General features: G+C 42.6%; 1 protein-coding gene across 2 annotated transcripts in view; it reads right to left on the bottom strand.

The window, feature by feature from the left end:
- LOC122800889 (interleukin 1 receptor accessory protein) overlaps window positions 1–18,913 on the bottom strand; it is a 1,870,333-nt gene that overhangs the window by 481,046 nt on the left and 1,370,374 nt on the right. The window lies entirely within an intron of this gene.

An 18,913-nucleotide genomic window follows, 5' to 3' on the forward strand; every position in this document is an offset into this window, starting at 1 on the left:
AAGATCAATCACTACACCTCAACCACCACCCACACCTACACTACACACGCACCTACATATGTGGTGGTCCTCAAAAAAAAACATACCCAAACAAGGAAGACCTCCAAGGCAAAAACCCACATAATATCCACACCGCATACCATGCATAGTTCACAGACCTATGTTTCATAACCACTAAGGCCTAACCATAAACCCAACATATTAGTCACAGGAGACTCCATTGTGAGACACACAGATGTGCCGCTCACCAGGCTGGATAAGGAGACAGTCAAGGTTAGTTGTCTGTCAGGTGCCAGAATCCATCACATCACACACACACACACACACACACACACACACACACTCAAGTCTCTCAACAACAGGTACTGTTATGACTCTGTCATAGTCCATGTTGGTGTGAATGACTTGAGACGTACCTCCCTGGACTAAATTAAGAGAGACATGATTGAACCCGCTGAATGTGTGTCCCAGGCAGGTATGTCCCTAGCCTTAAGCAGCATTCTACAGTCACCTAGAATGAAGCCTCAAAACAAACAGAAAATGATTGACTTTAACAATTTAGTTTCTGGTGTCATACCAGGGGGATCCAGTACCTGACAGCCTGGGAAGATATGAATGACAGACCACGATGCTTTGCTAGAGATGGCCTGCATCTGTCTCACTTGGGCTTAAGGCTTCTGGCAAAGGCACTTGCCTCCACCGTAGTGCCTTTTTTAAAAAAAAAGTGATGAGATTAAAACTACCAACACAGAAATTTCAACAAAATCCAAATTAAAGGTCATGCTGCTAAATGCTAGGAGTATAAATAAGAAACTGCACTCATTACAAGCATTCATAACCTTGGGAAATGCTGACATCTGTGCAGTCACAGAAACCTGGTTCAAAGCTGTAGAGAGCACCCCAGCAATACCTGGTTACTCATTCTATCATACATTCAGACACCAAACTGTGGGTAGTAAAGCCAAAGGAGGTGGAGTTTCAATATATATTAGGCATACATACCTCCAGGCTGGTCAAACAGTATATTGCACAGGACACACTCTGGGTCTAGTTAACAACTGACAAGACCCCTATACAAATCCTAGCTAGCCACCGGCCCCCAAATCTGACCCAAGATGCCCAAACTGCCTATCTAGACCTTTTCAAATTTATCAAGATTCAACCCTTTATCCTGATCCTGGGTGACTTTAACTACCCAAACTTAGACTGGAAGAACTACTCATGCCAGAACACAAATGCCCAGAGATTCCTCAATTTTGTCAATGCAAATGCTTTGGAACAGCTAGTTGATACCCCCACAAGAGGTGATAATATCTTGGACTTGGTATTAACCAACATGAGTAACCACTGCAGCATCCCTGTAGTATCATCCTCCCTTGTAATATAAGACCATAATCATTCACATTCAAAGTCACCATCTCCCCCCGACCCCCCTCTAGCTAGGGTCAAACAAAAATCGAAATGGCACCAGTTTCCAAAACTATACCAAATTACTATACAAACATTTATATAGATGTATGGAATCAGGAATACCTGACAGGACTAAATCATCCTCCGCAAGGAAGAGTAAACCTGTCTTGTGGACATCTGCAATAAACTCCATAACAAAAGAAAAAAATTGCTGTCCAGGACCAAGAAGGAGCAGGTGCCCAATTGGAAGCAATCTCTCCTTAGATTAAACAAGCAAATAAGAGCACTAGTGAAATCCTCAAAAGCAAACTTCGAGTCCAAATTGGCCACATCTACTAGAGACAATCAATAAGGCCTTCTTCACATATGTCCGTAATCTCAAAGGTAGCACCCAGATCTGTTCAGAACTGGTGGCCAAGGACACTGCATATACAAATACCATAGATATAGCAAACTTGCTGGCTGACAGATTCAGTGAAAATTTCACCCCTCTGTCTCCCCCTATCAGTAAATCGGGGCATTCCCAGTACCTGCCTCCTTCCCCTTATATTTAGGGATCAGGTCATCACTGCTCTCTCAAAGGCAAAAAATATAACCTCCATGGGACCCTGTAACATTCCAGACTGCACCCTACATGAACTCAGGCAGGAACTTGCAGCACTATTAGGGTGCTATATTCAACCAAAAACTGAATACCGGCTTTGTCCCAGCTGAGTGGAGCACAGCCACTGTCATCCCTTTACACAAAGGTGGAGCGTCCACCGATCTGGGAAATTATAGACCTATCAGCCTGACTAGCCTGATCTACAAGGCCATGGAAAGGATTATCATGGACCTCATTAACAAGGACATTGGCAACCTCCAAACACTCGATCTCACAGTGTTTGGCTTCATCAAGGGGAGGTTATGTCTGTTAAGTTTGGTCGACTTTTTTGAGACAGTCACCAAAGCCATGGGTGAGGGGAAGACAGTGCACACCACTACCTTGACCTGGTCAAAGCCTTCGACACTATTCCCCACTCGGGCATCATAGATAAACTCTCTCAACTAGGCATCAATCCGTATGTTACCAGATGGGTAGCTAACTGGCTCACTGATAGAACCCACCTCAAGCAGTAGACCTGTATCGAGTGGCATACCCCAGGGTTCAGTCTTGGGGTCTGAGTTATTTGGGATATACTTTTCTGAGGTGCAGGCCAAAACCAGTGGGCTATGGCTGACCAAGTTTGCAGATGACTCTAAGCTGGGAGCTGTCATCCATTCCCCTAGTGACGTGGACATCCTCCAAGCGGGTCTCACCCAAACAAATGACTGGTGACAGAAACATGGCCTCAAGATGAATACAAAAAAATGCATCATCATCCCCTTTGGGGAGAGTGATGTCCCCAAAATTATCACATTAATAACAGCATCCTAAGCACGCAGTCAGCTGTGAGGGTTTTGGGAACCCAGATTGATAGCAACTTGACTTTTAACCACCATGCTGCTTCCATTGCACAGAAAGCTTTCTACATGGCCCACCTCACAACTAAGAGTATATCATATCCAAGGACAAGGAGATCATAACATCCCTGTATTCTTCCCTTATAAGGCCCATTATTGAGTACAACGCCTCATAAACCATATGCAGTAGCTGGAGAGACCACAGAGGTTCCTCACCAGGAGAATCCAGGGCCTCAAAAATCTACCATACACAGATAGGCTAAAAGCCATATCCTCTACTCTGTTTCATACAGACTCCTCAGAGGTGACCTCTGTCTGGCATACAAGGTGATCTCGGACCCCTCCTTGATGGAAATGCTGCATATCCACAAGTCAAGCTCCACTCGAGTAACCCGCACATGCGGCCTCATGCTGGTCTGTGACATCAATTGGACTTGTTGGCGGGACAGATTTGTGTCCCAAAGACCCCTCATCTATGCAATAGATTCCCTCTCCATGTCAAGCAGAGTACCTCTTTACCCCCTTTTTAAGCACAACCTGGACAACTGGATGGGAAATAGAAAATAAATCTCTGGGATTCCACCCGTGTTCCTGCTGGACAGGGGCATCGGGTGCTGACTTGTCTATGCATAGGCTAAACTCTTGGCTAGGCTTATAAGGGCCTCTGGGCCAATAGCCTGTTAACTTCCTATGATCCTATAATATGTTGGAGGAGTAAATAAGAATCACAGAGAATAACACTTCTTTGGAATAATCTTCCTCTACACATACAGAAATTATACTACAAATCTGGATGAACGCATGGGTAACTGCAAAGTCGCCTTTGGTTTAGCACCCTTGTTCCTCATAGATGGGGCAACATGTAAACATTCTGCTTGTTTCTGGGTTACTCATACTTAAAATGTAAGGGCTAAAAGATTCAAGGGAATGTATGGCTAGGCTTCTAAAGATCCTTGCATAGTAACAGCCTAGAAAGCAACTATGAACATAAAATTAACTTACATAGTTCACAGTGGACGATGGTTACATGTTGGTAGGTAATTTCAGTTTTCCCCACTGTTGCATATCCATTCAATTAGAATACTTAAGTAAGTGGTGTGAAGCCCCCACATGGGGGATGAGGGAAGGCTTGCCTTCCCCCATGCAAAACACTTTTTGGACATTTTATTTCTATGACTGTATTGTTCAATGCTAACATCTTGGAAAATGTTACTTGTAAAAATGCCATCTGAAAGGAAACAGGGAAAGCTTCTGCCTCTCGCCTCTAAGAACAATGCAATAATCTGTCACCTACCACATTTGAGGCATAACTGGTAATTGAGGGTTTGGCCAATTCAAAAAAATATGAGGAACTGTCATCAATAATTTTGGCTTTGGTGTATGAATCCATTAATCATTCAACAAGTTTAACTCCACATTTATGTGCTTGACCCCAAGCACTATATAAACTAAATTACAACAAAGTAATACAATGGTACAAATAAATCTATATGAAAAAATAAAACAGTTCAATAAACAAAAGGAATAAAATTCAGTGGGAACAAGGAATACTAGGTTACCAATAGGTAAAACTCAGTGAAAAAGTCTCAACAGGGTCTGAATTACCTGGAAATGGTTAACAATGGACTGGTATTTGTTTCTAAGTAGTAACTGCTATAATAATCCCTTTCTTAATTTCCTGGCCACTACTTCACTGCTGAAATGAAGTGAAAGTGGTAAGGTCTTTGTATTGTTTTCACTGCTAAAAGAAACACACATGGTCAGGGTCAGACATGCCATAGTCAACAAGGCCTGAATTACTGGGAAATAATCATTACTCCACTATGAATTTTGGGTCTGAGTAGAAAGTCATTATATGCCTCCTCTCACCCCAGAGTACGAGTGCAATGTAATCCACTAATAAACTTGCAGTCTAAAACAAGTCAAGGCCTGTAAATGAAGTCTCACTCTCCCTGAATGAGAACAGAACTCTGTCTAGAATGCCCCCTTGGGATATACTTCCAATCCCTTCAAATGACGACAGACAATGCAGGCCATAAAGGCCATACAGTGTTTCATAAAGTAAATAAAGTAATGTACAGATCTCCTAAGCTACAAAGCCGTGGTGATGCAGCGGTAGCATTGTTGCCTCACAGCAAGAGGTTCTCCTGTTCGATTCTTGGCTGGAGTGCCTTCTGTGTGGAGTCTGCATGTCCTCCCCGTGGTCGAGTGGCATTCGAAAGACATGCGTGAAAGTGCGTGCCTTCCCTGAAGGTTGGGCATCGGGCTGGCAACTTGGCACCATAAAAAAAAAAAATCTACTGCCAATCATTAGCGGACCGGAGTTCTGCTGTGGCGACCCCTAACCGGGAAAAAGCCAAAAAGACAAACAACAAACAGATCTCCTAAGCTACAATGGTAATTGTTCTAGGAAGTGACTAATACTATCACTCCTGCATTAACCTGTTACATACCACTTTACTAATTTGCTAAAATGTAAGGCTTTGCTCCCCTTGCAGAAGAGAAGCATCTGTTATTGATACACTAAGTCGTTAAAATATCAGTCTGTGAGTGCAAAATTTGATTCTCTGTTAACTGTGACAGCCTTCAGCTGTTGTTTGTATGCTCCCCTCTAACTCTGAGCTGTTAACAGCTGTGCCACCGAAGATAATAGCCATGTCACTGACTCCTTGTAAGAAATAAAATCACCTAGTTGATACAGATATCAAATCAACTTTTCCCATCTGTAGCCAGCCCCACAGTACTAGGTGTACCTACGTAGTGTAAGAGCTGCCTAATCCTCAAACAAAGAAATAATATTTGATATTCACGGTCATACCTCTCAGCCTCTAAGTGCAAGAAATCTGGACAAAGCCATATATAATGGGGGACAAAGGATGAAAATAAGGACAATTTTTAAATACTGCTCTTTCAAACTTAGAAAGTTGTTTGAATAACAGGTTTTGCATTAGCATGAATTTTCTGAAGGTTTATGAAGTCTGAAACTCAAATGTCTTAATTATTTTCTGACTACAAATCTCAATGATTTGCCAACAATTTGCCAGAAAACCTCATTTTTATGAGAAACAGACCAAAATATGTGGGAAAATCTGGATATTCTACAAAAATCTCGACAGCTGACAGGTATGCTCATAATATGATCTGTCAGATGTGCAGCTATCTTACTAACATGGACAATTTTTTTTTTTTTTTTTTTTATAATAAAGGACTAAGAACTCCCTACAACTCAAACATACATACATACATATAAATGCATGCATGCATCCATCAAATCAACATATGCTGATGTAAAAAAAAATCACATCCACAACCTCTTGGAAGGATCATGCCTTAGCATAACTGCAACATCAACCACCTCTTACATAGCAGTCACCAGCCTGTGGAACTTAAGCTTTCCACTACCACACGCTCAGAGAATACAAGTATAAATGTTTTAATAACTGGTAATCTCCACTGTCAGGCATACAGTCACTATGCTTACAAGGTTAAACTAGGACAAGGTAACAAGTTACTTGTCTCTCCAGAATCAGGATCTGTGCTGCTACAAAGGCTCTTTAATCCCCACTGGGAAAATATAAGTATGACTCAGTAGTGGCTGTCCATGCAGGAGTGAAGGATTTGAGGTGCTTAGTGGTGCTGCGGTAGCGTTGTCGCCTCACAGTTACACATTGCCCGTTCAATCCTCAGTTAGAGCGTCTTCTGTGTGGCGACATGCGTGAATGGGCGTTCCTTCATTGAAGGTTGTGCGTTAGGCCCGGCAAGCCAGCACGTAAAACTTTACTGCCAATCATTAGCGGACGGGAGTTCCGCTGTGGCAACCCCTAACCGGGAAAAAGCCGAAAGACACAAACAGACAAACAAAGTCTTCAGATATGCAGACATGTGATGCATCTTACAATCCATGTGTTGAATGCAGGCATGAATCTGGCACTGAAATGAATCCTACCTTCGTCCCGAATAATGCCTAAATAGAAACACAAAGTAACCCTCTTAAATAACTGGCTAAGAAGCGGGATGGATCTCACCATCCATGTGTTGGATGCAGGCATGAAGCAGGCAATGAAATGAATCCTACTGTCATTCAGAATAATGCCTAAATAGAAATACAAAATAACTCTCTTAAATAACTGGTGACATTCTGGGGTGGTGGAATCTCATTATGTGGCAACCCAGGAGGAGATAAAATATACGGCAATCTGTTTCACTAGAGGTGGCCTACGTCTCTTTTTCTATGGATTTTGTTTACCGTCCAAATTTTTTGCTGCTTCCGTAGTGCTTTTTTTCAGGCTAAGTTCAACTAATGTATAATAAATAGTGACACAGCAAATCCATATTCTGACCACATCAAGTTGTTCTTCTCATTGCCTGAAGTCTATGATCTGTTTATCAGAAGTGAGACCCTGTGAAAAAGATTTAGGAGGGTGAGACTTAGCCTGGCTGGCAGCCTTAGCACGTGTGTAGGCATTGATGGACATAGACACAGGAGGCCTAGAAGCCCCACATGCTGGAGTAACTTTGTCCACCGGTATGGTGTCAGGCAAATCTTGGGCTTCGGTTTCAGGAGGAAAATCAACAATCGGCACCGGGGTAGCCTCCAGGACCAAAGTGTGCGGTAAAGCGGTGTCATCGGCCTGGAGCGGTTGAATTACCGCCTCCGAAGAGACCGATGCACTCGCGGTAGGCTTTAGCGTGGTGTCGGTGGAAGTCGCGGGCCGCGAATGTCGGTCCCGGTCCTTCCGTTTTTTTGGAAATATGTGCTGTCGGTAGTTCCGACGGCATGATATAGGAGTAATTTTCCCCAAAAAAGTCTTCAGCAAATTCTGCCCGGCACCTAAGTGTGCGCTTATTGAAGCGAGCACAGGCAGCACAGGCCGAGACGTCGTGGTCTGGGCTGAGGCAGGGAAGGCAGTAAGAATGGAAGTCCTTATGAGGTATTTGTTTACCACAAGACAAGCAATTATTAACTTTTGCAGTTTTATCTGACATCGGCTGAGGCAAGAAAAGGTTCCCCAACGGGGTACTTAGCTTTTTGATGACTTCGGTATCTGAAAACAAAGGAGCTGGCCGACCGGCACTTGCGAACTGCTTCTGCTTCGGGCACCGCGCGGCAAGAAAGACTGAAGATGGCATCGGCTGATGCTTTTATACCCCAGCCGCTCTGACGTCTGGGAAGAGGCGACATCAGCTGACGCCGGACCCAGACTTTGGAATCCAGCCGACTGAAGGGCTGCCTGAGGCAGGACAACCCATATGTCAGGACTGCAGTTGCATTCTTGAAGGACATCCATAAACTGCATGACTGTGAGTCCTTTCAACATCTAGAATATGTGCTATAACAGAACACTGGTTTCAGTGCAAGAAGACCACTCACTCCTCACCTGGATTTAACCACTTTTAGACATGGGAGTGTGTGGAAGCATCTCCATATATGTCAGACATAATATTTATGGGCAAATCCCCCAAAACTCTAATACTGAAAGTTCAGCTGTGTAAGATCTTAACCATAACAGTAGATGTCCTAATGATTACCACTGCAGAATTCCAATACTTGCAGGTTATTCTGCCAAGGGTGATCTGGTGTCTGGCCAGAGTAACAACCAAAAAAGACCTTCTTGACACTCCATATGTCTGGAGTATGACCTTAACTCATGGACTTTGCCACATAGGATCCTCAGAATAGCTAACTTCAGGGAAACCCTGCAGAAGGTCAGAGAGACATAATGATACAGAAACATGTCCAAGTAAAAGTAAGTTGGAAGGGAACTGCCTGGCTCAGTCCACAGAATACAGTAAAGATGGGGGAAAAGAGGGAAGGAAGCAATACTTCAACGGTGATCAACAGGACATCTACTGTTATGGTAAGTTCTTACACAACTGTACTATGTCCCTCCTTAGATCACTGGTGCAGTATTCCAATACCTGTGGGTGATTCCCAAATCTAACAGATTTTGATGAGGCACTAGGTTAGGGCAGAGAGGTGCTAATACCAATCCTAAGAATATTGATCTAGCAAAATCTTAACTGCCTGTAAACATTTAGGGAATGAAGAATTTTCTCACCTCTGATTTAAGGGTTCGGAAAAAAAAGTTGGTAAAGGAATGGTTTGCTTCACGGATATCTCAGTTACCAGTTTATGCATAATGAAGGATTAGCCCTCAGGGTGACCACGACCGTATGAAAGATGAGGAGTTGCCATAACAGCTTGCAACTCCAAGACTCTTCTAGCAGAAGTAAAGGTGGCAAATAGAACTGATTTCCATGTACAGAATTATAGACAGACTGAAGCTGATGGTTCAATGGAGAGCAGAGTATGTTTCTCAAAAAAAAAAAAAAATTCAAATTCTGGGGAGGGGAAACAGCCCTCCTGGGATTGTTCAGGTGAATGATACCCTTTTAAGAACTGCTTGACCTGAATCCTACAGAGCAATGGTAGATTTAAAGCCAGGCAAGATGAGATAGCAAATAAATGGTCTTTGATGGAGGAACAGGCTACACTGCTTTAACGTGTATGAAAGAATAAATGGGATTCCCACCAAAAAGGGGTTCTCATTCTTTTTGTGAGATCATATGGAAATTTTATCAACTTGAATTTGCAAGATTTTCTAGAATAAGGTTTGCTTGAGTCCTTGAGCATGCAGAGCATGTTCTCTGAGAAATGGTGTCTAAAAATAATTAAAATCCTATCACTCAGAGTGTCAAGTTGACAGCGTGAAGGCTGGGGTGAATCACAGAGGTTCTCAGTGAGCAAGTTCACCTTGTGGGGTAACTTTGAAGTGATTGCCCCTGGCCAAATTTAGTATAAGGGGGAATCAATGTTGCCTAGGCCAAAAGGGAGTCACCAGCAGGATGTCTGAATGATCCTTTTGGATCTTCATAAGAACGTTTGGGATCAGGAGAAATATGGGGAAGACACATAGGAACTTCACCCCCCAGCTGAGGAACATGGTGTCTATCCTCCAGGTCTGAAGACAATGAATCTTGGAGAAGAAAGTCTGAGTTGTCTGTTCTGGTTGGATTCAAGAACATCTATCTGAGGTGTACTTCATCTGAAGATTATGGTCAGGAAACTTTGGTGCAACATCCATTCCTGTGGGCCTTCCCCTAGGTGGGCTGAGCTACTCTGCAAGAACACTGTCCTCTGAAGGAATGTAAACACACTGTACATAGGATTTTTTTGTATGGCTAGGTCCCATGCCCGCATAGCTACCCTGCACAACTGGTAAGACTTGGTGCCCACCGCTTGTTTATGTACCATATGACTGAGGTGCTATTGTCTGTGAACACTTTCAGGGGGCCTCAGCTCTGCAGCTGAGAGAACAAATGTAAGGCTTTGATGAAGGCTTTCATCTCCTTTATACGGATATTGTCCTTGAGTTCTCTGTGTGACTGCTATCCTGAAATGTTGTGGAGCCAGTCCACACACCCCAGGCCAAGTTAGATGAATCCGTGTACATGTCATAATTAGGTGATGGCAAAGTACAGTTGTGTAAAATCTCACCATATCAGTAGATGTCCTTCTCTTCACTGTTGCAGTTTTCTTTATTAAAGGGATTCCCTGTGAAGGGTAGGCCAAAGTCTGGTCAGTATACCAAAACCTTAGGATTTTATGACATTATACATCATGCTTATGCTCCCTGCTCAAGGCATAGGACATAAAGGTGATGTAAAGATGTACATACCTCAGAAACGAATAGCCCCCACAGGAACAACAGTCCTAGGAAGGAGGAGGAACCTGTGCATCTGGAAGGAGAAAAAGGAAAAGAGCAGAGCTGAAGGGGAAGGAGGAGGCGAGCGAATACCGCAAGAGTGAAGAGAAGGACGTCTACGGTTATGGTAAGAGTTTACACCACTGTACTATGTCCTTCTATATCACTGCCGCAGTACTCTACTAAAGGGAGAGTACAAAATCTAGGAGGAAGACCCAGAAAAGCCCTCAAGAATCTCATGCAAGATAGTTCTGGCAAAGCCAGGTCTTGCTCTGGAAACAACATCCAGTTCATAATGCTCAGTAAAGGTATGGACAGAGGTCCAAGTAGCAGCTTCATTTATGGAATTGGTATCCAATCCTCTGAAAAAACACCACAGGAAACTACAGCCCTGACAGAATGAGCCTTAACAAAGGCAGAAAGGCTTTTCCAGTGAAAGGAGTAACAAAAAGAAAAGGAAATAAAAAGTTGCTCAGACTTGTAAATGGCCTTAGTCTGATCTAAATAATATCCAAGTTGTCTACGCAAATCCAAGGTGTGAAGAACCTTCTCACCAGCAGACTGTGGAGAAGAAAAAAAAGGAGGGCAAATTAATAGACTGATTAAGAGAAAATTCATTAACCACCTTTGGCATAAAAGAAGGATGAGTATGAAGAGACACCCTGTCCCTATGAAAAACTTAAAAAGGAGGAACAGCCATAGGATTATAGGAGATTGCTAGGCTATCGACCCAGAGATCATTTTAAGCCTAGTCGTTTCAACCCAATGTAATACAGCAGAGGTACTAGTCAATACCAAAGACTGCATTTACAGATGACTGCTCATGTCCAGGAGGGCTGTGGGCGCTATCTCCAGTAAGAATTTATGGTGCCCCATCCACTCATCCAGGTTACTCGAACAGTGTCATAGAGGTGCTCTGTTTCACATGAATTGGTAGCCTGTTCTAAAGATGTGGCAATTGCTGGGAGATAAATCTGCCCCACCAGCATGTCTTACTTAAGTCGCAAGCTATATTTAAGTCCCTGGAATGGGTAGCCCTAGATCCATTTGATTTCCAGATATGCATTAAGTTCATTAGGCTTGGGTCTTGGGTTGCTCTGTAGGCCAGACATAAATGTCTCCACTAAGAAAGATACATATGATACGGACTATAGTGACAGGGATTTTAGTCAGTCCATGTAGGGCATGTGTTGTAGGCCCTTGATCTTCTTTGTTAGAAACCTCTGAGGTCTGTCTAATTGCTGCATGTGCTTAGTACAGTACATACCGAATGAGGTGTTATACTCGATTGTGGGCTGGATAAGTGCTGAGTATAAGGGGGTTATAACTTTTCTGCTCTCGAGGTGATGCCTTTACTAATCAAGTAAGGTACGTGGAAAGCTTTCCTTACAATGGTAAACATGTGGTGGTCGAAGTTAAGGTCGTGGTCAACCTGTGATCCCAGGTCAATTACCACTTCATAGGTACTTAGGGTATTGTTATTGATTTGCTAATATGAAGGAGAATTGTCTGTGCTGAAGGGACTGATGATGCATTTCTTTGCATTCGGTTTGAGACTGCAACTAATACACTAGTTGCTGGTCTACGTGAGACCATCCTGGTGTATACCAACATCATCTGGGGATTCAATGACTGCACCTTGGTCAGCCACAACTATTTAGTTTTGACCTGAACTTCTGAGAAGTATATACCAAACAGCAGGGGGCTCAGCACTGACCTCTGTGGTAGCCTGCTGGTAACAGGTCTGCTGGTTGATGTGGAGTCACCCACTTTGATAGTGTGTGTCTGGTTTGTGAGCCAGTTGGCAAACTATCTTAAAATGAAGGGGTTTACATTCAGTTTGCTAAGTTTATCAGTAATGCCTGAATATAGGATTGTGTCGAAAGCCTTTGACAAGTCGAGGTATGCTGTCTGCACAGATTTGCCCTCATTAATGGCCTTGGTCACACTTTCAGAGAAATCCACCAGATTTAACAGGCAGGATCTGCCCTTCATAAAGCCGAATTGGGTAGGATCCCGGGTTTGGAGGTCACCTATGTCGTTATTTATGAGGTCCATAATGATACGTTCAATGGCCTTACAGATGAGGCTGGTCAGGCTTATGGGTCTTTCCCTAGGTCTGTTGCTAGGCCACCTTTGTGGACGGGAATAACTGTAGTTGTTCCCCATTCCACAGAAACAAAGCCTGTGATTAGGCTATGACTGAAAAGTGTACTTAGTGGTGATGCTAGTTCATGTTTTAGCCTGTTCAGAAGACAGCCCGGGATGTCATCTGGTCCCATAGAGGCCGTGTTCTTTGCCTTGGACAGGGCTTTGATGACTTACTCTTCAGATATGTAAGGTGCAGGGGAAGTTTGGGGGAGGGTTTGCTTTAAGTTAGGAGGGGATAAGGAACTGAAATTTTCACCAAACCTATCCGCTAGCAGGTTTGCTATCTCTGTGGGGTCAGTGCATGTGATACCATTGACCACCAGTTCTGCACATGCTTGGGTCCTACCCTTTAGGTTAAATACATAGCTGTAAAAGGCCTTTATGGTTTATCCTTGGTAGTACTTCCTTTCATTCAAAGGAGCTCTTGGAGGATCTGACAAGTTGTCTTATTTGCCTGTTAAGGCTGAGGAGGGTGCTTTTCCATTGTTGCGTCCTTGTGTTTGTTTTCTTGGACAGCAACTTTCTGCATTTATTGTAGAGGTTGTTGATGCTGGAAGTCCACCATGGCAGCTTGATTTTACTTGGGTTTCTAGCTTTGATTCTATCTGGTATAGCCGAGTTTATACACTTATACAAGTGATCGTACAGGGCTTTAGTGTAAGCTTCTCCGTAGTTACCACTTTCATCTTGGGGTAAGGCTTGGAATGCATTTATACTTTCACTTTGGAGGGTATAGTTTGCCTTGGTGAAGTTTTTTAATCTGATTTCACCCTTTGTGAGTTCTGGTGTTAGTGTCAGTTTGAAGATGACTGATTTGTGGTCAGTTTTAACTAATGAGGGTCCAACAATTGTAGCAGTGCACCTGTTTTGACATGTTGGTGAGGATTAGATCTAGAATTCTGTGCCTCTTGTCGGGGTACAGACAATTTGCTCTAGGGTATTTGAATTCACAAAGTCAAGGAACTTTTGTGTTAACGAGTTTGGGCTATAGTAAGTTTTCCAGTTGATGGCAAGATGAGTGAAATCCCCCATAACCACTGCGTTCGGTAAAATTTGGATTGTCTTCTGTTTGATTAAGTAGGCTTCACGGGTGTCGTGACCCATGGAGGGGGACCTATAACTGGCTAGGACTTGAATGGAGGTCTTACCCACCATAACCCAGACCTGGTGTAACTCTATGGAGTTGTCCAGTCTAACTAAACGTGAGGTGAATTTATCTCTAATAAAGATTGAAACACCACCTCCTTTGGTTTTTCAGACATTCATTTTGAAGTTTAAAGGTATGGAAGGCACTGTAGCCTTGCAGGGCTGGTGTACTTTGAAGCTTTAAACCAAGTTTCTGTGACTGCACAGACATCTACATCTTCTAGTGACAGAAGTGCTTTCAGGGAGTGCAGTTTTAAGCTTTTAGCAGCATGACCCTTATTTTGTTCTGATTAGTTAATTTCATGTTAGTAATGTTGTTTTCAAGACCTTGCCTAAAAAGACATTATGGGGGAGGGAACAGCCTTTGCCAGCAACCGAAATCCTAGGGGTGTCAGGTGCAAGCTGTCTCTGGCAAAGCAGCAAGGTTTGTCGACCATGGCTTCCCAGGTAGACAGGAACTGGATCACTTGGAATGACACCAAAATCTATGCCAATTACTGAAATCAATCATTTTTTTGTTTATACTGTGGCATCATTCTATGTGAGGGTAGTATGCTGCTCAAGGCTAGGGACATTCCCACCTGGGACACATACTCAGAGAGCTCGACCACATCTCTCTTCATATAGTCCAGTGAGATACGTCTCAGGTCATTCACACCAACATGAGCTATGACAAGAGTTATAACGGTACTTGTTGCTGAGAGACCTGAGTGCATGCGTGATTTGGTGAACCTTGGTACCGGACAGGCAGCTGACTGTGACTTTCTTTTTGTCCAACCTGGTGAGTAGGACATCCGTGTGCCTCACTATTGAGTCTCCAATTACAAGAAAACTTGGTTTTTGAGTGTTACACCTTATGGGCTATGTGGGTGAGACACTAGTGTTCCTGTGTGTCATGGCTGCTGTGGAGACTCTTAACTGTAGCAGACGTGTGTTTTGGAGGTCTCTGGTGTTTCGTTAAGCCTTTTGAGATTCATGTGTTTGATGCGTCCTATGTGTATGAGTAGTGGTACTGTGTGAATATGAAGTGGTAGGTGAGTTGACAACCTTCTCCGTGCTACTGTTTTTGAGTGAGAGAGAGCATGGATTCTTCATTTTTGGTGCAAATACATCTCTTGCACTCTGTAGTAAACTGCATTATTAATAGAGGGTTGTCTGTGTACATGAGGCAATTGCTACACTGCCCCAAGTCAACAAGGTTGGCAGGAGAAACAAGGGTAGTCCAACTGTGCATAATGCTAGGTTGAAGACTGTTGTCACTACGGGTGGCTTTTCAGAAACTATCATGGAGGAGCTCGGCAAATGGATATTCCTGCCTGGGTTTTAAGGGAAAATTTGTTGAATTTAACTAGCCCCAACCCCAGCCAGCACCACTCTGGAAGGCGAGAGAACCAAGCAATGGACAGGAATGAGGGAAATTAAATACTTGGGGGAGTCCAACTACACCACAGGACCCAGAACCAGACGGAGAAGCCAACCACGATATTAACTTACCCCTGTTGTTTGGAATCAATCCAAAAAATAATTTACTGACATTGAGATTTGAGGTTTGTGCTTCCAAAGAGATTAACTTTTGTTCCCCATTGCAGGTCTGACACAGCACTGGTACTGGTTGATTTAAAATTAGAATCCTATGTCAGAAAACTGAATCTGAAAGTTCTGTTCCATGGAAAAATCTGATACCACTGTGAAAAAAAACTATGTAGGAAAAAATAAAAAGACCCAGTAATTACTGCCCTCCCTTGCACCAAACTTCAGCAGCCTTTGAAGTCAAATGTGAAATGGGCATCAGGAAAGTGCTGCAAGAAACAGCAGGGAGAAAGTTCCACAACCTTAACAAAGGTGAGAAAAAAGAATTATTAGAGCTAGGCAGAGATGAGTCTTGATGGGTTATGAAGGCTGACAAGGGAGGGGGTACTGCTGTTACTGATACCAGTAGCTATAACCAGAGGACAGAAGAAATGCCGAGCGACACAAACTATTACGAGTCTTTAACTTTAGAAGAGATTACGGCATGGTACAACAACTGGCACACAGCCTTGACTGCACTTTATGATGATGGCTTGTTAACGGATAACTTGTTTGACTACCTAGAGAAACCTTCCCCCTGCTTGCCTAAATTCTTTGGAATCCGTAAGCCACATAAAAATAGAGAAAATTCTCCTTACAGGCCAATGGTTGCAACTGGGGGTCCCTGACCGAAGTTACTGCCATCTACCTGGATTTTTTCTTACAACCTCTGGCTGAGAAGAACACCTCACACATAAAAGACTCTAATGATTTTTTAAGGAAAATAAAAAATGTTATAGTTGATGCTGACAGTATTTTATTAACTACAGATGTCGAATCATTATATACACTCTACTTCTCCATAATTATTGTATTGAAACAGTGACCGATTCTTACAGGAAAAATAAGAATGGCATACCAGCACAACATGAAAGAACAGGTAAAACGTTTAGATATGGCACTTAGCTAGAATTTCTTTACGTTTCATGGAAATAACTATAAACAAAAGACTGGTATGGCCATGGGGGCAGCTATGGCCCCTAGCCTAGCCAAGATAGTCCTAAGCAAGTGGGAGGAAGATTATGTTTACAACAACAGAGAATACATGCAACACATCACAGTGTATCTGTGCTTTACTGATATTTTTATTGTGTGGAAAGGAGACGGTGCTAAATTAGAAGAGTTTATCAGCTATCTGAATCAAACCACCAGCTTCCTGTGTTTCACCTCTTCCCACAGCCTCACCTCAGCAGTCTTCTTAGATATGCAGATTACTAAAGACTTGGACCAAGGTAAAATTGACACAGATCTTTACAGAAAACCTACCAGAGTAAATCTCCTGCTACACAATAAGTCTATCCATCCCACCAGGACAAAATAACGTTAAGTCTCATGGCTACAGGTTGGCTAGGATCACCACAAAAATGCAACCCTTCCTTTCTAGTTTCACTTTTAGGTAGCACAGTTTCTGATTACACTATGGTGTTAAGGGGGACTTGGCTAAAGAAATGATTTTAATGTTTTTATTGCTCTTAACAGAACCACCCTCTGTAAGTACTCCCTTACTCCAAACAACCTGATTATATATAAATAAGGAATGTTTTTGATGCTTTTCATTACACTCAACTAGGATCACTTGTTTGTGTGTTTCAATAAAGGATATTCCATTTTTAACTCAGCTGTGGACTACCTACTATATTCTATTTGATTATTTTATAGCATATATTTTATAGTTATATTTTACAGTTCGATTTTTATTAAGTGAACTAAGTGCATAACATAATTTAGGAAGTGAACATCACACTCTTCACACTGCAAAGTTTCTAATTGGTTTGTTTAATTGTCTGGCTTTGGCACACAACTGCGCCGTAGTGCTCATTGCTGTGCAATGCACAAACAAGCAGAAGCCTGCTTAGATTAGATGCAGGGCTTAAATACCAGAAGCTAAAACTTAAAAAAAAAAAAAAACTAACAAAAATTCAAAAGGAACAGTAAGGATGCTTATTCCAAACCCTAAACTGGCCTCCCTTTACCAGTTAGGTGCCAATAAAACACAATTCTCTCATAACAGCTTGGAGTACAGATACTCTCTCAGCTGAAGTAAGGGACAAAAGGAGAACAGTCTTCCATGTACAATATTGCAAGAAAGCTGAAGCTAAAGACTCAAAAGAAGCATGAGTCAATTTTTCAAGAACAAAACTAAACTTCCAGGAAGGTGGAATAGGCTTCCTGGGAGGTCTGATATGAAGGGCACCTTTAAGAAATTGTTTGACCTCAATCCTAGAGGCCAGAGGATGAGTTAATGGCAGACAAGCAGAAACATCTGAAAGGTGAAGAATATGCTAACCCAGCATGGAGTAATTTACACAAATAAAAGCGAAGCAGAAGGATCTCCACAGAAAGTGGATCCTGGTTATGAGCAAAGCACCAAACAGAAAAGCTCTTCCGTTTCGACCAACATGGGTCCACTGTAGAAAGTCCTATATTACACAGCTCATAAACAAAAGGATTGTATCTATATGTAGAGATGTCATTAACCCCCTTTAATCAGCCCTCATTAGGCTGATCTTTGAGTATAATGTCCCCATTGGCATGTATTTGTCAAGACACATGTCCACACAGATACCTTACTAAAAGGTTACAAGGCCTAAACAAAATGTGCTACATGGAGCAACTGAAAGCCCTGTCACTATACTGGGTATCCTAGAATCTGTTAAGGGGTGACTTGTGTCTAGCATGCAAGGCAACCTCTCACACAATACTGAGAGATTTATTGCACATCAGCAAGTCAAACGTCTTCATAAATATTTGGTCTACGGATCTAAACTTCTTCAGCAACAAAGGAATGACTTGAAGGGACAGTTGCATCTCACAGAGCATGCAGCTGCTCCAGAACATATTCCCCATCCATGTAAAACAAAGCTCATCCCAGTCAATATTTAAACACAACTTGGATGGGAAATGGAAAATTTACCCCAGGACCACCCTCTGTACTACTAACAGACATAGGTAGCTGCTAAACGTTTTATCCCAAGCACGGGTTCACACAAATCATCTATCGTATGATCCCAGTTATTTTCTTTAGGGGTAATATATAATTATTGACCATGGGATGGGTAAGGCCAGCGTAACACCAAATGGGATAGGTTAATTCAAGCACCAAAAGGGAAACTGGCTAGGATTAAAAGTGGTGACCAACCTGTCGATTTTCTTCAGTTATGCTTAAGCTGTCAATGGTTTGGGCACATGGAAGGTGCCCTTAAGCTCTGGCCATCTGTTGTATCCTGAGCAGGATATAACCCACACAGCTAAGGTTACTGCATCAGTGATCAAATGATCAACATCTCTACTGTATGAGCTTATTTTCTTCAGAAAGATGCTTGTTGTGAAGACTAGGTTTGTGAACTATTCAGCAGTTCACTTGGTGTTATCTACATTTAGCAGTGGCTGAATTCCTCCTCCATCTGTCTCTGAAAACTGGGTAGTGGGTCAAACCCTGTATCACTTTACAATGGTCAATACAACACAATTTTGAACAGGCCAGCAAA

This window comes from Protopterus annectens, chromosome 4.part1, assembly GCF_019279795.1.
Source record: "Protopterus annectens isolate FY-2018-M chromosome 4.part1, PAN1.0, whole genome shotgun sequence".
Lineage (NCBI taxonomy): Eukaryota > Metazoa > Chordata > Ceratodontiformes > Protopteridae > Protopterus > Protopterus annectens.